Raw genomic sequence first — 25902 nt, 5'->3', positions numbered from 1 at the left:
GCAAGGCGGCAAGTAACAAAAACCACCCGGTTATTGTGAGGCTTTCGAACTCGAGAAACAAGTACAATATTCTAAAAAAGGAATATAAATTAAAGAACTCGAATATTTCAATCGGTGAAGATTTTTCTTGGAACATTTGGGAAGTCAGAGGAAAACTGTGGGCAAGCGCGAAGCCAAACCGTGAAAAGCATGAGAAGGTTACGTTATCATTTGACAAGTTGTACATTGGCGGGGTGGCGTATGTCTGATGTGAAGAAAAAAATGATAAAGTACCGATAAAAAAACGAGGCCGGAAGGCCACTTCGCCCAATGACAAGAAGTCACACGAAATTGTTGTCTTAGTTGGAGAAGCTAGCAAGGTTCTAAGCAGAGCGAGAAGTTCCCCTTTCACAGATAACGACAATAGTATTGCTCACACGTGTTCACCACAAAGCAGTTGCGTATCACCAACTTAAACGCCCGCAGTGTTATCGATGAGGCAGATTCATTGGAAATTCAGTTGCCCATGCACAACCCTCATGTCGCTATCATTACAGAGACATGGTTGCATGGTCAGGTAACAGATGATCTTGTATTTTCACCGTGTTATAAAGTTTTTCGTAGGAACAGAGCACATACGGGCGGAGGTGTGGCTGTCCTTACTAAAGAACCAATTGATGCAACACTTATTGATGAATATCCTGACATCGAGTGCCTATGCATTCAGCTATCCTGCTGGGGCCATTCCTTTGTATTGTTCGCATGCTATAGACCACCAGACGCTACACCCGATTACACGATGTCTAAAAGAGTACATGCCTCATTTTCGGCATATAAAAAATTTTTCTCGTAGGCGATTTTAACCTGCCTATTATTAACTGGGAACGTCTTCAGGCAGATTTAAAGAAGGACAGAAATGCTAACATTATCTTCGACCTTATGCTAGAACACGACATAATTCAAGCAGTTATTGAACCTACCCGCGCACAAGGTTTCTCTAGCAATATTCTTGACCTGCTATTTGTGAATCGTGATTTTTCGGAATGCGTCGTTTCAGTTGATGAAGGTCTGTCCGATCACAAGCTTGTAATTGTTTCCTTGCCCATACTTACGCCTGATGTCTCTAAACGTACAAAAAACATTGCTTCAAAAACTTTGCTAAAGCCGATGATGCAAGCATAAGAGATTACATGGAAACGTGCCTTGGTGAATTCACTGATACTGACAACAACGTATTCACGCTCTGGAAAATGTTCCTCAAAATGTGTCGCCACTGCATAAATAGGTTTGTGCCTAACAAAACAAAGGCGGTCAATAAACAAACGCCATGGATGACGCATAACATATGGCAACTGAAGCGCAAACTAAAAAAGCAAAAAGAAGGGTGACCGACCCCAACTTATCAGTGTTATAAAAAGCATATTGTCATCAGCGGTTCGAAGTTCAAAGAATTACTACATCAACGTGCAGCTGCCTGGTTTCATGAAAAGTGCACCCAAAAAATTTTGGGGATATTTAGGCGAAGATAAGAGACCTGTCTGAGAGATAATGGTCGATTGAACCACTACAAGAGACGTGAATAAAATCGCCGAACATTTTAACACTTACTTCCACAGCATTTATTCCCAACAAGGTTTAGGTAACGTGTTTAATTCTACTGTTTTTGAGCCGCACGAGGTGGACTTTATTTCATACAATGGTATTGTGTCAATGCTTTTAAACTTGAAGACAACGAAATCATTTGACCCAGATGGTATCCCAAATACGTTTCTTAAGCGCTATGCGGATTGTATCGGTAGATTTCTTTTTATACTTTTCAGAGCTTCTTTGTTGTCTACTCAGGTGACCAAAGACTGGAGGACAGCTCGGGTAGTGCCTATTTGAAAAAGGGCAATCGTTTATCTGTAGAAAATTATCGACCGATATCTTTAACGCCATCCTGCTGTAAACTAATCAAGCATATCATCGCGAACCAGATGACCAAATCTTCAGACAGCAATTCAGTGTTAACGAACTGCCAGCAAGGCTTTAAGAAAGGCTACTCCACTACGACACAACTGGTAACTGTAATTTATAGTTTTGCAAGAACATTGGATAATAATGGCCACATCGACGCTCTTTTTATAGACTTTAGCAAGGCATTCGATAAAGTAGTTCACTGTAAACTTATACAAAAACTCAGAGATTACAATCTTCCTAGCATTATAGTATCCTGTATAGCAGCTTATCTTACGGATCGCGTGCAGTTTCTCTCTATTGAGGGCAACGACTCGAGCTGTCTTCAGTGACATCCGGAGTACCCCAGGGTAGCGTCCTGGGGCCATTGTTGTTTTTGGTCTATATAAATGACATTGTCAACTTTGGTACACCTGGCACACAAATCAGATTATTTGCAGACGATTACGTTTTATATCAGGAAATAACTACAGTGCATAACCAAACCGACCTCGAGATTAATTTGCTTAACATACAGGCGTGGTGTGACAGAACAGGCATGTCTTTAAACAATGAAAAAATTGTCTGTCTTCGTATTACAACGCAAAAAAGCCCGTTAAAATACACCTACACCCTGGCCGCCTCACCGCTAAAAGAAGTTGAAAACTTCAAATATCTGGAAGTAACATTTTCAAACGACCTTTCGTGGAATTTACATATTAGTAATATATGTTTCTCAGCTTTCCGTAAACTTTGTTTCCTGAAACACAAGCTTGAAAATTCACCCACCCACATTAAACTAGTGAGTTACATTACCTTTGATAGACCGAAGTTAGAGTATGCTTGTAATACATAGGATACCTACACTAAACAGAACATTAAAATAATAGGGAAAGTTCAGAGAAAAGCTGTTCGCTTCATTTACACTAATTTCAAGCACACCGATTCCCCCACACAGCTGATGACAGAAAATGACATCCCCCTCCTCGAAACGCGTAGGCAGATTCTCCGCCTCAATATCCTACAATCAATCATTAAACGTGAATTATCCATCGACCCCGCATTATATGTAACACCTCTGTCCACAAGGCGTACACGTCACGATCACACAGATGCTTTAACCCCTCATTTCTCTAGGACAGATATTTACAAACACTCATTTTTTCCCTGGACAGTGTCGGAGTGGAACTCTAGGCATGAAATGGATGACCTTTAGGTTTCCGCAATGCCCGCGTTAGGTGTTGTGTTTTGATTTCATATGTTTTTGTATGTTGCGTTTTGATTTTGTAGGATTTGTAAGTTGGAGTAGAAATCTGGGCATATAATGAAGGACCCTTTTTTACCGTAATACACCCGTTAGGTGTTGTGTTTTCATATTGTATGTTTTACTTTATTTTACTTACTTCTGTTGTAACTACAGCACTGCATTTTTTATATAGAATGCAGTCTGAGTGCCTTTACTAAGTTGAATGTAAATATTTGCGCATATCTTGTACAAAATCTATTGATATTTTGGTATTGTATTTTTTTGTACTATGAGTGCCCTTCCTGCAAGGACCGAATTCCGGTCTGCAGTGTGTTATAAATAAAATAAATAATGAAATAAATAGAGCATAAACAGGCATTGAATTGTAAGCAGCAAATGAGCAACAGATCTGGCCCTTCGCGTCAGCCACGAGGAAGTCAAATAAAATAGAGGTTAATTTTCTGCAAATATTTTTAGCATCACAGTTTCCTCAGTCTAAGCAACATGGCACACGAAAAGTTGTTGGCATTGCTGCCCCTATCTGCCACCACACGTTAATATGGACATTACGTGCCTGCACAGGTGAAGCGCGCCGAGCCTTCAACATTGCAGAGATGCCTCGGTGTCTGCTAGATGGCAGCAGATTCTACACAAGGTCTGTACAACGCTGTCGGGTGTTTCAAAAACACATCAGTTTTCCAATTATTTCTTTTTTTAGCCTACAAAGTGTGGTCGTCCTGCCATAATAACAAGGAATTCATATTTTCTCACGCTGTTGACCTGTGGTTTGCATTCCAAGGCTTGTTAAGGGCAGTGTGTTGGTGATCGCTTGGACACCAGTGCTAGTACAGAGTGGCAAGTTTCAAAATGTCTCGTAAGTGCTTTCTATTTATAGAAACCAGAAAAGCTGAAGTCTCAAAGTGACGTTTTCCTTAAGGGCTGAGTTCCTGGTAGTCATTTGCTCTTTAAAGTAGAGCATTTTTTTAGCGAACTAAAAGCACCTTAACCATATCTGTCTGTCATTCGGTCTGTGTAGTATCTTCCTGATCGATCGATTTAATCTGGCCTATTAAGTTTGGGCGCTCTATGATCATCTACTTAACTTGACTCCTTAGGTCAGCAACTCACTTATGAGTTGACATAGTCGAAACTCACTCATACTCAAATAAGTCGTGTGCTTGCGTGAGTAAGGGTGAGTAATATTTTAGCGAGCGTGAGGCCAAGCGAGTCTGATTTAAGAAAATTTTGGTGGGTCAGAATGAGCCCCACTCGTGAAGTATGTATAAGTGAGTTTGAGTGAGCTATAATTTTCTTCCAACTAATGTTTGACATGAACCAAAACTTGTATTACAGGACAGAGTATGTTATAAAAGGGTTTGATTCAGTGATTCACTGACTTTTGGTTTCTATATTATACAAGATGTTTATTAACACTACTTACAATTTGGTTAGAGAGCCAAAAATGTATGGTTCACTGTTTTCGATAAGTCTCTTGTCACTGTCTTTTCGACCACTGATTCACCCTGCACCGACCACTTGTCTTCCTCTATCGCTTGCTGCACCGTTCAGTGTACCAAGAGTCGGACATGCAGTTTCTCTAACATATTGGGCGTGAGGCCCACCACCGAAGGCGAGAGTGCTGCAATCGCTGTGACGTGCAGTGTTGGATCAGGTGATCTCGCCTGGCACTGGCAAAAGAAAGCTGGCGGTTGCATGTGTGATTCTACCGTGACTTTGCAGTGTCTTCAATTTCGAATAGCGTTGTTTTGCTCTGGCTTCACGTGTGCAGACTTCTGCAGATACATAATCCGAAAAGACCGCAAAAGTTACCGGCAACATGCCACAGTGCGCTACATACGTGAGGGTACTCTCACGGCGGCTTGCAGTGCCACTGTCTTCTCTCTCTTTTTGTGTTGTGGTTGTTATTCAAATATGGGGTTAACATGAGCACCGACCATGAATGCTCGCATAAAAGGGGAACATTTAGGTTTCCGCCCGGGAGCCCGGTCACAACTAATAATGAATGTGCGAACAGTCTAATTATATATATTTCAAAATAGGATGTAGGTGTGTACAATTGGAGGAAGTTGCTGTCATTGTCGTTACTTTCAAGAATGTGCCCCGTTGTTCTCCGATTTTCAGAGAGTCTAGATGTAGCCCGGAAGTCCAATTATTTTCCCTTTACCCTTTATTTTAGTAATTGCTCTTTATTCCAGTCTATTTAGTTGCCAGTTGCTTCTGTGTTTTTGGCCAGCACGTTGGACGCAACCTTCTTTCTTACATCATACAAGTTCCGCTCCAGTTAGAGCTACTTTTCTCGCCAAGGTAACCTAACAGTAGCCTGTGCCACTCTCAACCTCCTCCCCGGCTCTACTTCTCTATGTGTGTACTCGACCATACTGGTTGCCATCCACCAGTAGCGTAGCCAGGGGGTGGCACACCAGGCCCGTGGCTCTGCCCTCCCAATATTTTCCAATGGTATATAAGGAAGCAGAAAATAACAGTCGACCACATCTACTTGCCTAGCTGGGAGCTATTCTAATCAAGATGGCGCCCCTTCGAAAAAAAATTTGGCAAGGCCGCTGCCATCTGTGGCCTCAGCTCACAGGGTTCTTTGCTTATAGATTACGTCTGTAGGATGGGCTCTTGGCCACTGTCACTTCCTCTCAATGCTGTTTTGATCTACAAGCGGAAACTTGGTAAGCTTCGAAAACTAATTCATCTTCTAAGAGCTTTCGTGAAATATCGCACAGTTCGTGAATAAAGCTTAAAAGAAAAAAAAAACTGGACACTCCCTATTTTAATAAAATCTCTGAGCCCCTCCCCCCCCCTTTTTTTTTGTCTTGAAGTTGTGTCGTCCTGGCCATGGTCCTGGCCATAGACATCTGCGGTACTGTCGCTAGGTCAACGAGTGCACGCCGTTTTTACATTACCTAGTCGAACACGCCTTCGAGGGAGAGCCGAAACGATACCTAACCCCACGGTGGAAAAAAAAACAAAGTGGGAAGTCGGAAAAGGGGAGGTGTAGTGATTCAAAAATTTCTTGGCTTGGAAATATAACCCGTGCAGGGAATCCTGAATAGGCCACCTCTGCCATTTTACACCGGCGCTCAATGGAAAAGCGTATTGAGATTTGGAAGGGGCTGTTATCCCTAGTCACGGGAAACTGCACATAATGTTCACTTACTCATGCGTTTGTACGCTGCCTAATGATGAGTACCAGTGTAATCACTAAATGTCTAACTATGCTACTAGAAATATTTTTGAGCAGTGTATGACATTTCTGCTTCCCTAAAAAAACTAAATTCTGCACCAGTTTTTTTTTCACCACCTGTGCTCTTCAGTTTCAGGAATCTCCCGAATTTCATGGTCACAAGCTTGGCAGATCCATATCTAAATTCGCAGAGTCTATCAAATGATTTTACAGGCACAGAAAAAGCTAATATGGACTTTATCATTGTTGGCTCAGTGGGGTGGTTCGAAATACCACTTTCGTTAAAATAGCAGTGCTCATGTTTCCACTGCACAATTTGGGTGATGTCGAATGGTTTATACATATTTTGTTTCTAAATTTAAGCTTTCTTTTTTATATTGCTCAAAATTTGGTATCTAGTGATGAAAATTGCACATCTTTTTCCTGTAACCTGCTCAAAGTTTACATTTTAGTGCTTCAAAAGTAATTAAAGTTTTGCTGCTGCTAAAATTTCTCGATGTTGTATTCCGGCTGTTGCACCCCGGATCTTGTTAAACAGTAGCTTTCAGTGACACTGTGTTCAATAAGCAAACAAGTTCGATATTCGGACATTCTTTTCGCATTTATTTTGATGCCCCCGTAATCTAACATGTACCTACCAGTCTGACCAGTATAACTGCTGGCGCATGACTGAGGAATCTTGTACACTACTACTGTAACACAAGGAATAGAGGAGCTTCAGTGTTTCTGACCAAACTCACCTTTATTTTTGGTTTTGCTTTTGGCCACGAGCTTCAGAAGTGTGCAAGTGCTGCCCAGCTTCTTAAGAGCCGTACATACCACTGCCACAGCATATCTAGATGCGACACTCTTAATTGTGCGCCATCTTGTGAACAAGTCAACAAGTGTTGTGTATTTTCATGTATTAATAATAGGTTGTATCAATGAAGAACTTGAACGTAGGGCAGCAGGCTAAAGTGGCTTTCATAATTTTTCTCACAGACTTCGCATTTGCTGAAATGTTTGATCCATCTTACCACCACTTCGCAGGATCTAGTGACCGCATAATCTGGAAACCCTGCTGTTGTCAACCTATGAATACGAGTATAAACACTGCTCAATACCTTGCGCACACATGGCTTGCACACAGCCTCCTGTACCAAAGATGCAGCCAATCCATCTTTGATCACTTTTGAAAAAGCTAATTTGTAAGGCAAAAGGGGCTGTTGCGACCTGGGCCTGTACTGCACACACACATGCAATGGTAAGGAGTGACACCGCTGCTCACATTGTGCATTTTTGATAAATATTCGTTTTTTTTACGAAGTTGCTCTAAAGGCACAATAATCACGAAAATTGCTCCGAAATGTTCCGAAACAGCCTCGAAAGCTGGAAATTTGATGCCTACCTTATCTTCAGTGGGAAAAACAAGGCGAGTTTGACTAATAAGACGCACCCAATTATGTTTTTTTTCTCCATCTTTCTGCTGACAAAGGCTCCCATGGCGCCGCAATAATCTTCAAACTTTAGCAAATATGCGTGACCCCACCAAAATGTGCTGCTGTGCAACGAGCGTGCTGCTTCTACTAGCAAGGCTAGTGTGTTCTAGCGCCACTGTCGGCTAGCCAAAATCGCCAAGTTGGGTGGCAAGCATAGCGGGGTTGACTCTCCGGTTCTCTGTCATGCAATGCGGGTTCGTCCAGGCGTTGTGGCTTTCATGTTGACGCTGCTGCATGCGGTCACCTACGAGTACCTGTTTGCTGTGAGCCAGTAACTGTAAACGTGGAGTCATTTTTTACCTGCATCTGACGCGTCTCCCGGACGCTCTGGCACGTACACATGGGTTTTCAAAATAGGTTCCATGAGCGGCAGAATGTGTGCAACCTATTCCCAGTTTACACCCATTAGCTACTAATTTATTTAGACAGGCGAGAGTTCTCATTGCATTTTATATTTAAAAAAGCTATCGCAAGTGAAATTCGCACATCAGTGTCTGCAGGTAGAGAGAAACACTTGGTTACATGCGAAGCCACGGTGACAAAGCGAGTGTTCAAACCATTGTAAACGATATAAACGGGCACCTTGGTGCTTTATTCGTGTCTCCTTACACATCGGCAATCACTTGACACAGTTTTCATTAATGGCGATTCGACACTACGTCGTTTTGTAATCGAAACTCGCAACAAGTGCTTAAACAGGTGTCGCTGCATGCGTGCCGGCCCTAGGCTACACGAACTTTTGGCTTATCTCAATCAGTGTTTCGGTCGGCGGCAGTGTGACTTAGTTTTCTTTTTTTTCTTCTTTTTTTGCAATAAAACCTGTCTCTCTACGATCAGCGTTTTGTTTGCGTGGACAGGGACTTTTTCACCCGTGGTGCGCGAGCACTTTACGCGAGTGACGGAGGGGCGCGGGCAGCAATCGCAGGCCGTTGTATTATTGGGTGTTCTTCATCGACGTTGATGACCTATAGATATTGAAAAAATGTCAACACTGGCCAACTTCTGCTATAATGATAGTGTGTGGTTGCTCATGTGGCGAGGCGTTATCAGTATTACTCGCCTATAACTTAGTGCCATATGCACGTGCTTTATCAGATAGTCTTTGCGGCGAGATTTCTTGGCTCTCGCGTTGCACTTTTGCAGGTGGTCCTGCATGAGGTGGCCGCGAACGGCACTGCAGCATGCTTTTGTTTGTTAAAAGTTCTTGACACTATCATGTCAGGCATTTTTTAAGCGAACGATCACTCTTACGTCACTAAGATTCTTGTGCAATCACAATTGTTTTATTTCTTTTTGAGTGTGATTTGTTCTTTTTTACTGTTTCAGCCGAACCTAGCTTTCAACAAAACCTTTTTTAGATATTATTTTACGTGTTACGAGGGCTAGATAGGTCACGTCTGTGGTATGTAAAAAAGTAGTGCAGTTCATACCTAGCGATCATCTGTTCAAAAACTTCCTTCAAAATCTGTTTCAGTGTGATGTGTATTATAAGCCAATCAAAGTATGCACTGGTTCCCCCACGTTGCTAAACATGGGTATTTTTAAGCTCCCAGGGCAATTTAGTAAAGGCTGCTAACTGCTCCAAAATTTAAATTCCGCTGCTCCAGAAATTATTCCCAATTTAGTTTCAGCCGTCTCACCCCAATTTGAGTAAAGCGTCAGCCTTAGGTATAAAAACTGAAGGTTTAATTCCTGCGGCAGTTTTGTCGCGAAACGAAGTACGCTTCCGTTCTCTAAAGAGACACTAAAGAGCAAAGCAATTTTTTGTTTATTAGTACTTCTAACTTCACTATCCGACAAGCACTTCTTTTGCGGCGACATGATGCTCGGCAAAGGAGAAAACATGCAAGAAGAAAATTTGCGTGGAGATTCCACTGAGATTGCCATGCCAAACACAGTGATGTATGAAATTATGAAGGCGTCTAGTGGGGGGGTCCCACATAGCTTCTAATCATTAAAATTGAAGTGCATTGTGTTCAGTGGGTGCTAGACCTAGCATACAATGGTTGGAAAATTTAATTGAGCCAATGTCATGAAAATACGAAAAAGACATTTTGAAACGTGTTACGTGATGCTCAAATGCAGAGTGCAACAGCTGCGCTGATTGCGTAAATTTGATAAAATTTCTCATTTGTGCGCCAAGCTGTGCCAAAACAATAAAATTTGTCGAAAACGCGCCACGCTGCGCCCAAATGCCCAACCAGCCTCAAAATTTTTCGTTTGCCCTAATTTGAGCGAGAAATGAAGACCACTTTAGCCACTTGTAATTTGCATCATGAATCTACGCGGGTAGACCCTAACCAAAAACCACAGTGTAAGACAGCTGCTCATTAGTTCAAGACACTCGCGAAACTCTATCAACCAGATGAAGTTACAACGCCGCGTGCCTGTCGATCTGCTTACTGCAGCAGATATATTTACCGGTGGCACGACGCAACTACAACACAAAAGATGTGTTGCGTAGCCAGCAATACTTCGTTGAAACTATGAATTTTCTAGTCAGCCAGTGCTGCCATGGCATGTTAGGAACCATTAGGAACTAAAGCTGGAAGTGTAAATACTTTCAGCACATCGAGCTTGTACACTACCAGCTTTAGTTCATGCCTTGACGTCAGTTGCCATAGCATTACCACATGCGATAGATATCCAGTGCCATTGCGAGGCCAACTGGCGGGTTGGTCTCGCAATGGTTTGACTAGATTACTTTATCTGGTCAAACGCGCCTTGCAAGCAAGCCAAAAAGTTGTGCCCTAAACCTAACTCCTTCATGAAAAAAAAATGAAGGGAGGGGTGGGGTTGTGGTTTGAAAATTTCTTGGTCTTGTTCTAACCTGTGCAAAAACACCGCTTAAGCCACCTTCGCCATAGTAAATGGGTGGCCTGCGGAAAACCATTATAATAGTTAGAAGGGGCTTATAGTTGTAGTCTCTAGACACTGCACAGTTTGTTCAAGAGAGAGAGAGAGAGAGAGAGATTGACTTTATTTAAACATATCCTGATGAGGTTAAGAAAGGACCATTCCGACCCTTAATTCAACCTGGAGGCTCCGCCCAGGATGGCGCTGGCAGCCGAAGGCTTGTAGCAATGTCCCGCGCCGTCTGGACCGCCTGTAGTGCAGCTTGCATTGATTGCTCTTGAGGGCTTCCTGCCAAGCCTCTTGGGTATTCAATTGTGCTGCGCTATGGGTACGGCACGGCCAGATCATGTGTTCGAAATTGAAATAGTGATGGTTGCAAAGGGAGCATGTGGGTGGTGTGTCGGGGTCGACCCTGTGTAAGAAGGATGGTGTTATGTAGGTACGTGTTTGCAATCTTCTGAGAGTTAGAGCTTGTGCTTTGTTAAGTTTTGCGTGCGGGGCTGGGAAGGCACGTCTTTGTCCCCGGTAATGTGAAGTGATGTCGTGGTATTTGACTGCTTTGTCCTGGCTGCAGAGATTCTCGTACCGCTCACTCATCAAGGGGTCGTTGTCCGCGGCGCGGCATGTGAGCTCACGCGCCAGGCGGTTGACCTCTTCGTTGGGATTGCAGTGGTCGAGTCCCGGTAACTGTCCCATGTGGGCTGGGAACAAGGATACGTAGATTTCAGCTTTCTCTTCCTTAACAAGGGTTTCGTTGCTCTCGTACTCTCTTATTGCGTTGACGGTGAGTTTTCCAGTGCTTCTAGCTACTAGGCCAGCCGCGAACGTTCGTGCCGCCGTCTTAGAGTCTGTATATACTGTGGAGTAGGCTTGGCAGCTTTGCAAGGCTAGCGCGATCGCCATTTCCTCTGCCTCGTGGACATGGCTTGTTTGGACGGTTGCCGTGTTTATGAGGTTTCCGTCTATGTGAACGACCGCTATGGCAAACGCCTCCCTGCCATAGTAGCGGGCGGCATCTACGAATAGCGCGTGCGTGTTGTCTTGTTTTGCCTTGTTTATGAGCGCCCTCGCTCTGTCTTTCCTTCGCGCTTTGTTGAACGTAGGTTGAACGTTGCGGGGGATTGGCTCAACCCTAATGTGTTTCCTCACGTCATTACCAAGTTGTGTTCTTTTCTCTGGTTGGAAAATTAGGCAAATGCCTGCGTCTCGTAGGATGAGATGGCCTCCCTGTGTCAACGACAGGCGTGTAATCTGTGCCACTCTCTGGGCCTCAAAAATTTCTTCGGCTGTGTTGTGCAGACCAAATTGCTCGAGTTTGTCATTGCTCGTGCTATTGGGCAAGCCGAGTGCCGTTTTCAGTCCCTTGCGGAGCATGGAATCGATCTTTTTGATTTCAGCCTTCGTAAGTTTCAGAAACGGGAACGCGTATGCTACGTGACTTACGAGAAAGGCGTGATACGCCTTCATGATGTTGTCTTCTAGAAGGCCTGCTCTCTTGTTGGCGATTCTAGCAATGCCTCTTGAAAAATTGTTAGTGCTTTTTTGAAGGCGCTTGAATGCTTCTTTATTGTGGCCCTTCTTGGCGCTTAACGTCAGCCCTAGTATTTTGACCGTATATACATGCGGTATTGTTTGGTTGTTCTCAGCTTTGAGCACTACTTGCTACTTCTCTTCGCCCGAATTTCGCCGAGGGTGAAAGAGCGTTAGAGTAGATTTAGTGGGGGACAGTGCGAGTCTACTTGGCTTAAGAAATTCTTCAGTTGTAGCCAGTGCTTGTTGAAGAATTCCTTCCAAGGCATCATATGAGTGACCACATGGGACCCATATAGTAATATCATCCGCGTATATGGCATGGTGCACGAATGGGATTTGAGCGAGCTTCTCCGACAACCTGTGCATCGCCACATTAAAGATTAATGGCGAGAGCACTGACCCTTGTGGGGTGCCGATATTTCCGAGTCGTTCGGGTTCGCCGCATTGCTCTCCTAGGCGTATGGTGGCGGTTCGGTTCGCCAGAAAGCCTTCAATGTAGTTGTAGAATTTCTCGCCTAGGCTCATGTGTGATATTTCACCTTGTACGTGCTCAAGTTTTACGGTGTCAAAGGCCTTGGCGAGGTCCAGGGCTCATATGGCTTTGGGAGTGTGAAGGAGGCCGTAACATATGTGTTCTCTTAACAACAACATGGCGTCCTGTGTGGACAGTGCCCTGCGGAAGCCAATAATGGTGTGTCGAAAGAGCCCATTGCTCTCATTGTGGTCCGTGATACGGTTGCATGCTCGGCTACTTTTCCAACGCAAGATATGAGGGATATGGGCCTTAAGTTATCAATGTTTAGCGGTTTTCCAGGTTTCGGGATGAGCGAAACCTTGGCACTACGCCATTCTTTGGGCACAGTACCCGTTTCCAATGCCTCGTTTATCTTATTAGTAATGATTACAATTGCTTTATCGTCTAGATTCCGTAGCAGTTTATTGTCATTCCATCTGGCCCTGGCGCCGATCTGCCATTGAGTTGTTGTAGAGCGTACCGTATTTCAGCTTCGCTGAATGGTTCGTCTAGCTTTTCTTGCGGTCGACCTCCATATGAGGGATTTTTGTTTTCCCAGGCTACTGATTTGCTTTAAAGTGGGAGATATTTTTGGCATAGCGTTTTGAGGAAAGCTTCGGATCCACCACTATCCTGGGCGTGCTTGTGCACCAATCGTTCAATTTGCAGCTGGGTGGCGCCTCTGGTGGGTTTGTCGCTGTCCGCCATAAGGTGTTTGAGCAGCCCCCATTCGATTCCCTTCCTCATTTTGCCATCTGCTTTGTCACATGTGTTGTTCCACTGCTGGGCGCAGAGTGTTTTGGCGTGAGATTCGATTTCGCGGCCAAGGTCCGCGATTTTTGTGCGTAAGTGTCTGTTGAGCTTGTTTTTACGCCACGCTTCTTTTAGGTTATGCTTTTTCTGCAGCAAACTGGCCAGGTGAGAGTCCATTACCTGGATGAATACATCAGTCTCGACTTCTTTGGTGGCCTCATTCGCTGCCATTTTTAATTCATTTGAGAGGGCTTCATATGACAGTTCTGTATTGCCCTTCTGCTCCCGTATTTTACGGAACTGGTCCCAGTCTGTGATTTTGAATTTTCTTGGCACTTTCGCCTCGTTCTCAACGGTAATTTCCAGGATGCAGTGGTCACTATCTAGGTCTTCGGCGAGGTTATCACAGGTAGCTCTGACGTTCTTGGTGAAGGTTAAGTCCGGCATTGTGTCCCGCTGTACCGAATTATCTCTTCTTGAAGGGAGGGCAAGGTTGTTTATCAGCTGCAGGTCCAGCGCATTCGCACTCTCTGCTAACTTGATGCCTTTGCCTTTGCTTTTTAAGTAGCCCCATTCGGTACTCCTGGCGTTAAAATCACCCGCTACTATGAGCGGATTGTCACCCACCATTTTTACCGCCGAGGTAAGCAGTCTGTTGGAATCTCTTTTCTTATCTGATGGAGGACTGTAAATATTGAGCACAAAGATGCTTCTGTTAACAGCCCTGTGTGGTAAGATTTCCACCAGGACCGTTTCCAGGCCTTTTTTGTATACGGGGGCGTCCCTTTCGGCGAACATTATGTAGTTCTGGATGAAGGTAGTCACTCCTCGCGTCTTGTTCTGCTCGGGGTGCAGGGTCGGCCTGGCTACCCTGTACCCCTGTATGCCAATGCTTTTAGCAGTTTTGCTTTCTCCACATTCCTGTAGCAATACTATATGCGGCGTTTTTTACAGGCTAGCAATAGTTGTGTTAGTGCTGCTTTGCGTTTCTGAAGTGAGTTACAGTTCCACTGCCAGATCTTCATCTCGTTACAGTAAGCAGCCATTTTGTCTTGGCAGCTTGTTTGCGTCGCGGCTCGTTATTTCCGCGAGATTGCGTGCTTTGACTGGTCGGACTTTAGCTCTAGAAGTTATGCTCAGCACGCTTGCCGTAACCGCTGGTTTGTCCGCGCTTAGCTTCTGAGGAGCACCTGCCACAGGTGGGTTGGCTGCCATCTTCTCCAGGCTCACGAGCCTCAGGTCAGCTTTGTCAGTGTAAGTCTTAAAGGTTTCCGTAAACTTGGCAAGCGTGTTCGCCAACGTATCAATTTTGTCGTTGAGCTTAGTTGTCGCGGACTCGACATTTGTCAGTGGGGCTTCTTTTTCTATTGAGACCATCTCGATCTCCTCCGTCGTGTCGCTGTCGCTGTCTACGGCTTTGCGTTTGTGTGTGTTGTGGATCGTTTGTTGTGAGCGTGTTGTCGGTGGTGCCGGTGAGCTCGACAGATTAATTCCGTGGCAGCTTTCTATTCTGGCTATTGAGGCGCGGAGCTCTTCAAGCTCCTTCTTGAGGGCCCTGTTTTCTTGTTCAAGTGCTACAATACGAGAATCGGGAGTATGCTCTGGCTGTGCCTTACCTTTGGGCTGGCTACTTGTGCTTCGTGATTCACCTGCAACCCTGCTGGCCCAAGAGCCATTGTTCGGCTGCTGCTGCTGCGTGGCTGTTGGTCTCGTTCTCGATTGGGATCTTGAGCACTCCCGAGATGACAGGCGGTTGTCGGATCTCGACAAGGTCGAGGGGCGCCCTCCGAAACGAGAACGGCCTCTGGATCGAAAGTGCCTTCTGGATCGGGAACGCCCTCTGGATCGGGATTTCCCCCTGGATGGACAACGGTGATGAACGCTCGAGGCGTTCTCCCGTCCCGGCACCTGATTGTGGCAGGGTTCCTTAAACGTGACAGATGTTGGTGCGTCTTGACGTTGTTGTGCTTGCCACACTTGCTTTCTGCGTCTTCTTCTCCTTCTCACTATGTATGGAATGTGGAAGCGCCTTATGCATTCGCGATCTCCGGTGGGGCGATTTCCATCGCAAAGCTTGCATTTCGGCTCGCAGTGATGCACGCCGTCTTCTCGTAGCGTTTCACTGCAGTTGTGACATTTCTTGCTCGTTGCGTTTGTGTCCTGCAAACATCGGCGCGATGGCCGACTCCTCCGCACGTTCTGCAAACATAGACTTGTCGCTTGTAGAGCGAGCAGGGAACCATGACGGTTCCACATATCACTGTGCTCGGAACGCGCAACCCGTCAAAGAGGATTGCGCCTACTTTGGTATATTTAATGCGTCTTGCCTTGATGGCAGTGGGATTTCGGTCATGCACAATCAGGCGTTTGAGCGTTGCGTCGTCAAGGGAAAGGTCAACGTTCTTGATGACGCCCTTGCATGTATTATCGGGCGCGGCCACGTATGCGGCAACTTCGAACGAGCCTTGGTTTGTGTGCAGTTTCTGCACGTCCACGTATGATGTAGCATTATTTTCGTACGGCGTAGAAATAACAATGATGTTTTACATATTGTTGGGGCAGATCGTGTCCTCCCGTGCTTGTTCATCGGTGATCTGGGCGGCCATGATGACGGCTCTCGCCAGCAGAATGAGGTCGACTCGGGCTACGTCCAATCCTCCTCTGGGTCTCATAATTACCCTGATCTGGTCCTTGGGTAGGCGGGGTAGCCTGGAAGCGGATACCACACGGTGTAGTGCCGATTGACTTGTCTAAAGCCCCTGGGGTGCTTCGGCTGGTTGTTGCTGTGCTCAACCATCCCAGCGGCCTTCGTTCGGCGGAGTCGTCTGTCTTCGGCGTCTCATGGCGGTGGCCCATCCTGGTCCATCGAAGATATCCGCGCTTACTTCCATTCCCTCCACGGTTATGGTGGAAGGAATTTTCAGTGCCTGGTTGTCGGCTGTGACATACGGAGGTTGATCCAGTAGCCGCCGCGTCTGGCCGAGCCCTTGGCTACGTGTAACGGCCGTTCACCTCGCCAACCCTAGGTGTGGTTAGGGTTAGCGGGGACGCTCGCCGCGTCACAACTTTAAAGTCCAAAAATATGTCTAAGAGTTCACTCACCGCTAAAAATGGCGTCTCCACTAAAACAGAGAACTTGCTTGTTCGAATAAGCACAAAGCCAAGTGATCTTGGAGCAAAGAAATGACCAAAAACATTTAGAAAAGCGGGAGCCGACGTTTTCACGTCCGCGCTCCTCGACGCCACCTAGCGATCAACCACAGTTTGTTGAATGACTGATGTGTGTATATGCCACATATTTGTGAGTAGGAAAAGTTACTGGCAAAATTATTTGGAGTACATTATGATATCTCTGCAGCTGTAAAAAATCAGTTTTTTTTTCAGTTTTAGGAATCTCATGGTCACCGTCTTGGGAAAACCACATTTGACTTCTCAAACAATTTGACAGGCCTGGTGATTTTTGATGTGGACTTTATGATTGTTTGCTGAGTGGGGTGATTAAAGAAAATATTACTTTGTTGAAATAGCAGTGCTCATATTCACTGTGCATGATTTAGGGAATTTTAAACGGCTTGCATATATATATATATATATATGTATATATATATATATATATATATATATATATATATATATATATATATATATATATTCAATTCTAAGCCTTTTCTCTCAAGCTTCTCGAAATTCGGTCTTTCGTGGTAAAAATTGAATGTTTTTTTGCTTGTAACCTGCTCCAAATTTGAGTTTTAGTGCTCCAAAAGTAATATTTTGCTGCTTTGAAAATCGCTCCAAATTCTAGTTCAGCTGTCGCACCCTGGCAAGTGTTTAAGCACGAAATTTCACATTGAAATTTGGACCTTGATTTTTATTCATTATTATTGAAATGATGACACTGAAACTTTTTGCATTACAGTTCTCACACCACAGTTAGTTCATCTAAGTCAAGTACTTGTTTCTCTTTATCTTCCCGACTATACCTGCGGCCGGTCTGGAGGCTCACGCTCGCTTTCTTTGCGGCCTTTGTACAGGAAGGAGGTTGTGCTTATACCTATTGCCGCAATCTTATTCCAAACTAAGTCGCCGCCGTCATTGAAAAAAAACGCTAGCGCACTCAAATAATGCTCAGGTTCATTTCTGCTGTTGCACTTCTTGGTGGTACCAACGCAATGGAAACATGGTAGGAACCATATATGACACCTCTTTCTGATACTTCAATACAGGAGTAAATTGATAAATATTCCATTCTGCACGCACGTACCAATGCGCGTCGGGTTCAGAAGGCCCGGCTAAGAGATCTGTCACAAACTGGCAGAGAAAATGACAGACAACATAATCTTTTTTTTCTGAGAAAAATAGTTTTGGAAATGCTTACTTCGAATTCACATGCCGGCAGCCAGTGCCCATAAAAGTGATAAATTTTGCACATTCTTGTTCAAGGTATCACATTTCGTGCTTATTGAAATAAGTACTTCAAAAAGGAGAAAGTAAAAGCATAACAGGGATGGTCACTATTTTTCACAAGTGGGAGTGAATAGCACTCACAATAGCAGGAGTAATAGCAGTAGTAATAAGAATGTCAATGAAAATATTATTTATTCAAAATGAAAAGAGAAAACTTAGAGACATAAAAGAGCATGTAGTGATGCACTTTTAGAAAGCCGTTTTAGTAAAGAATAAAAAACCCAAGCCCGCACAATCCCAGATGCAATCTTCAGTGCCGATGAAAAAATGTTAAACATTTTCATATGCAATGATGCTCGCCAGAGACGCACGGAACCAAAATAATTTTAGAGAATCAGAAAATGTCCTCATTAGTAATAATATATTTTCATTCCACCTGAAGAAAAAAAGCACTGTTGGAAAAAATTTGTTGTGGTGCTTTCAGCTGAAGTAGCGACATTGTTTCTAACCAGAAATGCTTTTGTGTGAGCTTGTAAACAAAGCGAGACGGCATGTCATTTCGATCCGTTAACATTTTTATGCAATTAACTAGAAGGATCTTGAGAAACTTTTGAGAAGTAATTAGCGCCGACGCTTTTGCGTGACCCTTATCCACACTTTCCGAACAGGCCAGCAGCAGTGAATCTTCAATGTATTGCTCAAGAATCAACTGTGATTGTCAAGGATTTTCATTCGAGGAATTTATTTCACTGATATGTTTATGAAGGACGCCATAGTGGAAGGCTCTGGGAATTTTTACCATGTGAAGTTCTTTAACGAGCACCTAAATGATAAATCCAACCACACGAGCCTCAAGCATTTTCGGATTCAGCGAATAGTTTGTGTTCGAGCCCTAAAATATATTTTGTGTCGTTGCGTGTGCGTATTCATTACCCAATGCATGCGTGCCAAAAAATGCAGGCTGTGCCAACATACACCTCTACTACTCTCACTGCTTCCTACTAATTGAAAAGTAATTGGCGCGAGAAAGTGGCCGAGGGCAGCTGATTTACAAAGCAGTGCGTGTGCGGCAAATTGCGTTTTCAATTGAAGAGTTGGCTCTCGACGCCCTCAAGCAGAGTAAACCATTTATTTCTCAGTTCAGCTTTTCAAGTTACTGTAGTTCAGTAATGCAGCCTAATCTAGGAGGTGAGTTCAGCAAGGCTCTATGGGCATAGGGCTGGCCAGGGCAGCAGAGGTTGGGCGATGATTCAGAGGCTGTAGCAGAAGATGAGGCAATGACAGTAGGCTGCCCAGGGTCTTGCAAGCAGCGATTGGGCAGGAAACCAACCATTACAAGCTGTCGCAGATCCCTGCTCCGACGGGCAGCAGCGACCGGGCTAAAAATCTATGAACACATCTGTGAAGTGCCTTACCTAACCTCCATCGAGGCCAAGAAACTTCAACAGTCACGTCTTGATGAAACGCTGAGCTTTTTCAGACACCTGCGTACGTAAATAAAAAAAACACACCTCAAAATAAGTTCTAAGCACTGCAGTGTAACAAATATGCAAGCGAAAACAATGAAAAACAATGACATCAGACGTTATAATGTACTATCCAGATCAAATGCCATGTGGCCAATATGAAAAGAAATGAACAAATACTGCAACAGTCATTGTACAAACAAATCTGCCACAGACCAAAGTACTTAGAAATAGGTTTAAATAAAGTTGATTAAAACAAGCTTGTTTGACTAATTTACCAATAAACACCAGGTCTTTCATGATTTCTACACATGACACACAGGGTTGCAAGCCAGGTGAACTAGTCTGCCGCTATAGCCTATAGCTGTATAAATTTATAAGAGGACAACAAGACACACGACCACACGAACTTTCAACTCTGGATTATTCTTCGGCACACGTCAGCTAATACTGTGCAACAGAATGACACACCACCAGATAGAAAACACAAGATGAAAGAATCTATGCTAACCCAATTTCAGTACTAACACTTGTGGATTATTGCAAGGCACCTGTATCAATTTTAAAATGGTATCTCCAAAGGCTACGAAAGATGTGCTGATATGGTTTCCTATGTTGTTCTTTTCGCAATCAACAAACCTAAGAAATTTTATGTGCTATGAAAACTTGCATTGATCCGAAATCTTGGTTTCATAAGAGACCAGGAATGGATAGGTATTTCACCAAAAAGTAGTACTTGACAAAAACTCGCGACACAATTCAACCATTTCTGGACCGGCTGCGGGGAGAGCACGTACTTGTGGCGCTGCCGTGCTTCATTTTGGAATGAACAGCTCTAAAAGCGATTGCGCCTGTAATAGTGTACTGTGGTAAAAAAAACTGTCTTAAGGCTACTCTCACATAAATAGCACTTGAAGACAGAGAAAAGCTCTGCAAAGCGGACTGCATCTATGCATGTGGCATCGAAGAGACAGGGTTGTGCAGTGATGGCAACTTCCGCGTGACCATTTTCTGGTTGGCATTTTGTGCTATGGTAGTACTGGCTTATATGCCCGTGCGGCGACGAAATTTCACTGCGCACTTCTGTAGTAAAAAAACGAAAAAGTAGTGGCTGCGGCATCACTTTTTCTGGCGGCAAATGTACACCCTGTCTGCGGTATGTATGTACGTTGACGTTGATCAGGCAAACAGCTGTGACAGCATAGCAGGAGTGGTGTCGCGGAATTATGCTCGATAGCACGGGATGGATCTCCGTCCACATTGGCTGCATTTAAATGGGGACGAAATAGAAAAAGAACACCCGTGAACCGAAAGATGTGTGCACATTGGAAAACCACAAGCGGTCACAATCTTGGCACGCACCCTACAGCACACCTCAGAATGATATCTTGTTGGTACATTAAAGCCTAGCAATTATCGATGTTGAACAAACATGTCCATTTTAAGCCGACACAGGCAAGCGGAAAAAACTTGAATTGTGTGTTTGGAGCACTAAACAACAAGTAAGTATTGAAGAATTTTGATAATTCTCTAGCAACGCATAAATTCCGATTTTACTTATCCACGGCAGCAAGTGAGAAAAACGCTTACCGAATTGGCTGGCTCCATAAAGCTAAGCTTTGAGTACTCCGCTCTTTAGTTCCTAACAAGAACCCTGTCTTTTGCACAAATGAATTTAAGCAGAGGCACTTCGGCATTGTGTTTTCACCGCGAAAGTATCTTTTAAACAGCCCAGAGGCGTATGAACGCGGCCCTGCACAAGTGTTGTGGGCAGTGCACTTTCCCTTTACACGCAACCGTTGACAAAAAAAAAGACTACCTGCCTAACGTTTCGTTCATTACACGCAGTGGCACCAGATAAAGTTTGGTAGTGATGGTCAAATCAACGGACGCATGGAAACTTTGTTAGTCTTGAAGTTCACTACTCAACACTCAGCGGGCCAGAAAAAAAAAATATACAGTGCCGTTTGTTGCATAATATGCTCGTTTCATTTCCAGCAAAACACCGTTTAAACTCGTGTGTCTGGCCCTGGCTTCCACTGGTGGCTGTCTTTACTATCAAATAGATATAGCAGACACGTGCCATCCGTTTTAGAAACGAGCCCGACACCACTATAAGAAGAGCAAGAGCAGAATTTTGCTCAGCTGACCGCTTGCATGCAACGCTGCCTCCTCTTTCTACGTTCTCCCTTTCCTTCATACGTCCTCCTTTTTACATACTTTTGCACTTGAATACGCAGCAGTACCACCAGCGCCCTTTGGTTTTTTTTGGAGAAATATATTTCTTTAGTGCGCAGGGAACGTTTCAGAAGGAAGATATAGCAGAGATATAGAAGAGATCAAGCACAGAAGAAAGAACAAATGGTGGCGCATGCGCCATACCACCTTATTCCAGTCTTAAAATGACAACTTAACTGAAAAGATACCTGTATTCACTATTCGACAGATTGACAGTTATCTTTTCAGTTAAGTTGTCATTTTAGGACTGGAATAAGGTGGTCTGGCGCATGTGCCATCATTTGTCCTTTCTTCTGTGTGTGATTTCCTCGCCCTCTTGACCGTATATATATTCCCGCCATCTGTGCAATAAAATTGGCTGTAAGTGTGCGCTCTGTCCTATTTCTCTGCTATATCTTCCCTCTAAAACATTCTCTGCGCACTAAGGTAGTATATTTCTCCCAAAAAATGCAATACCAACCAGCCCAAGTAGCTAATCCTTTGGTTTTGTTACGGCGATGCGCGCACGCACCATCTCTACCAGCCGCCACTCTCCTCTGCGGGAGCAGCTGAGAAGTGCGCGCTCTCACCGCCAGTGTGGCCGTGGAAACTCCAGCGCTGGTTCCCTATACAAGCACCGTTTAGGATTCGATGGTGCGGGTTGCCGAGAAAAAACCTTCGAGAAGGATAACTTTGACATAGCAAACTTTCAACGACCCTTTTACCTGGGCTGAGCGACAGAATTCAAACCTAATAGGCACATCATCAGCAATATGGGGAGGACCCTAAAGCACTGGAGACGACCGGACTGTGAAGACGCAATTTTGTACTCAATTGAATCCACTAGGCAAACAAGGTATTTTTGAGGTAAAACATCTTGATTGAGGAGGTACAAGTATGAATAAATTTTCATACGACTGTGAGGTTGTTAGAACAGGAACCACTTGTAGATAACTCAAATGAACTTTTCATTGTGTACCCATGTGCTAGCCTTTTTTTCTGAATGATATTCAGCCAAACACAACGTTGTCACAAAGCTGCCCACACGATGTAGGGTCATTTGCCCCACCTCACCTCCCCACCTCAATAGAGCCATTTGTATTAAAAATTGGGATCAGTAGAACACTCTGTAGTGCGAGGGCGTGTTCTATAAACGTTTTGCCATTCTTCATTTGCCTTTATATTGACGATTCTCAAGCAAGGAAAAAACATAAAAATCTGTCACAAAATAACCCAATTTCACGATAGTACTGGTCTTAAACATTTAAGCTAAATTAACTGCATGTCTTCGGATCATTCTGCCGCAAAAATATCATGATGGCCTCTGAATTGTGCACAAGAAAGGGATCATAATAATGCTATACCATGCCCCAAAAAGAACTCATGACTACTGTTAAGTCACTAGAACACGAGGTCAACGACAAGGCCGAGTTCAATGAAGTGATAGGACTATAATATCAGTATACCTCTGATGTTTTACTTGAATAAGATCAAATATTGCTTCAAAGCAGTGTTTGCAGTGACTCGTGTTGCAGCAGCAGTTGGCAATATTTTCCTAAAGGTACACTAAAGAGAACCTATGTCTCAGTTTAGGCTGACATGCTGCACACCGAGACCTCTCATGCCACAAGTTCATTATCAGCAGAGAAAATTATGGTTGAAGTTTATTTTTTATTTCATGATGCTCAAATTTTGAAAATGTACTGTATTTTCACAACATTGGCTTGATGAATATTTCTGAAACTTCATATCTTAGGTCCATCACACCGACAGATGACAGTGTACATATTTTGTTGAATTATTATTTACGTAAGACCCAGTACACGCGTTTGAATTTCATGATGCCACGTGGTTTCGTGTGAAAAGATCAAAGCGGCATCTCCACCCACATTTTATATTATCGCATTTTCTCACTTAGCAAGCGTGGTTTCGTGGTACAAGTGGTGTTTCCAGGATTTCGAAACTGTACTTCACTAATAAGCGAAAAATGTTTTGTTTTAGTGTCTAATAAAGGTGTGCCGAGACAATATTGAGACATCGCAAAGACACATTTTTAGTTTCCTCTGTACGCAAGTAGTATAACCACTTAGCACACAATAGTCAGCCAGCATGCATAGGATAGTTACTCTGGTATTAATGTTTAAGTTGCAGACTATTGGCAAGCAATGGAAAGGACATTATCGTGATGAGTCAACAAGGTTCCCCCGAGTTTTCAAACGGAGTTTCCATGCAGCCTAAATCACAGAAATCACTGTAAGTGTCAATAGGGACAATGCACTCATCGTTTATATGTACCAAGAGCAGATCGCTTATCTGCCATTAGTACGTAGCCAATTGCCAAGTTCCTGCAACGTCACACTGCCTTGTCACGTTACGGAGAAGCCACCTGCTTGATATCGATACTGAAAGTGTCTTTTAAAGGTGGAGGTATTAAAAACATATGCGATGCTTTCACAAGCAACACAAACTCTCTTTTTTAAACCAATCGTCCTCTATAGAATAACCATTCCTAAATATTGAAAATTCGTCTCAGTATTCCTTTAAGTTATGCCAACAAGATGAATCGGGAGAGCAATATCCGATGGTTTGGCAGTAATTATTTCGGTAATTACCTGATCAATTGTAAAAAGAACAACAAAACGAATGGATGGTACATCACAGCCGGTCTATAGGCGCTCGCTCGCTCCGTGCTTTTATGGCCTAAGCAGCCGCCGCGAGTAAAATATAGTTATTTTTATACAGTGTCCGCGCACTCTGCTTGAGGGCGTCGAGAGCCAACTCTTCAATTGAAAACGCATTTTGCCGCACACGCACTGCTTTGTAAATCAGCTGCCCTCGGCCACTTTCTCGCGCCAATTACTTTTCAATTAGTAGGAAGCAGTGAGAGTAGTAGAGGTGTATGTTGGCACAGCCTGCATTTTTTGGCACGCATGCATTGGGTAATGAATACACACACGCAACGACACAAAATATTTTTTAAGGCTCGAACACAAACTATTCGCTGAATCCGAAAATGCTTGAGGCTCGTGTGGTTGGATTTATCATTTAGGTGCTCGTTAAAGAACTTCACATGGTAAAAATTCCCAGAGCCTTCCACTATGGCGTCCTTCATAAACATATCAGTGAAATAACTTCCTCGAATGAAAATCCTTGACAATCACAGTTGATTCTTGAGCAATACATTGAAGATTCACTGCTGCTGGCCTGTTCGGAAAGTGTGGACAAGGGTCACGCAAAAGCGTCGGCGCTAATTACTTCTCAAAAGTTTCTCAAGATCCTTCTAGTTAATTGCATAAAAATGTTAACGGATCGAAATGACATGCCGTCTCGCTTTGTTTACAAGCTCACACAAAAGCATTTCTGGTTAGAAACAATGTCGCTACTTCAGCTGAAAGCACCACAACAAATTTTTTCTAACAGTGCTTTTTTTCTTCAGGCGGAATGAAAATATATTAATACTAATGAGGACATTTTCTGATTCTCTAAAATTATTTTGGTTCCGTGCGTCTCTGGCGAGCATCATTGCATATGAAAATGTTTCACATTTTTTCATCGGCACTGAAGATCGCATCTGGGATTGTGCGGGCTTGGGTTTTTTTTTTTTTTACTAAAACGGCTTTCGAAAAGTGCATCACTACATGCTCTTTTATGTCTCAAAGTTTTCTCTTTTCATTTTGAATAAATAATATTTTTATTGACATTCTTATTACTACTGCTATTACTCCTGCTATTGTGAGTGCTATTCACTCCCACTTGTGAAAAATAGTGACCATCCCTGTTATGCTTTTACTTTCTCCTTTTTGAAGTACTTGTTTCAATAAGCACGAAATGTGATACCTTGAACAAGAATGTGCAAAATATATCACTTTTATGGGCACTGGCTGCCGGCATCTGAATTCGAAGTAAGCATTTCCAAAATTATGTTTCTCAGAAAAAAAAGATTATGTTGTCTGTCATTTTCTCTGCCACTTTGTGACAGATCTCTTAGCCGGGCCTTCCGAACCCGACGCGCATTGGTACGTGCGTGCAGAATGGAATATTTATCAATTTACTCCTGTCTTGAAGTATCAGAAAGAGGTGTCATATATGCTTCCTACCATGTTTCCATTGCGTTGGTACCACCAAGAAATGCAACAGTAAAAATGAACCTGAGCATTATTTGAGTGCGCTAGCGTTTTTTTTCAATGACGGCGGCGAGTTAGTTTGGAATAAGATTGCGGCAATAGGTATAAGCACAACCTCCTTCCTGTACACAAGCTGCAAAGAAAGCGAGCGTGAGCCTCCAGACTGGCCGCAGGTATAATCGG

The sequence above is a fragment of the Rhipicephalus microplus genome, chromosome 5 (assembly GCF_043290135.1).
Source record: "Rhipicephalus microplus isolate Deutch F79 chromosome 5, USDA_Rmic, whole genome shotgun sequence".
Classification (NCBI taxonomy): Eukaryota; Metazoa; Arthropoda; class Arachnida; order Ixodida; family Ixodidae; genus Rhipicephalus; species Rhipicephalus microplus.
This window is presented reverse-complemented; position numbering follows the sequence as displayed.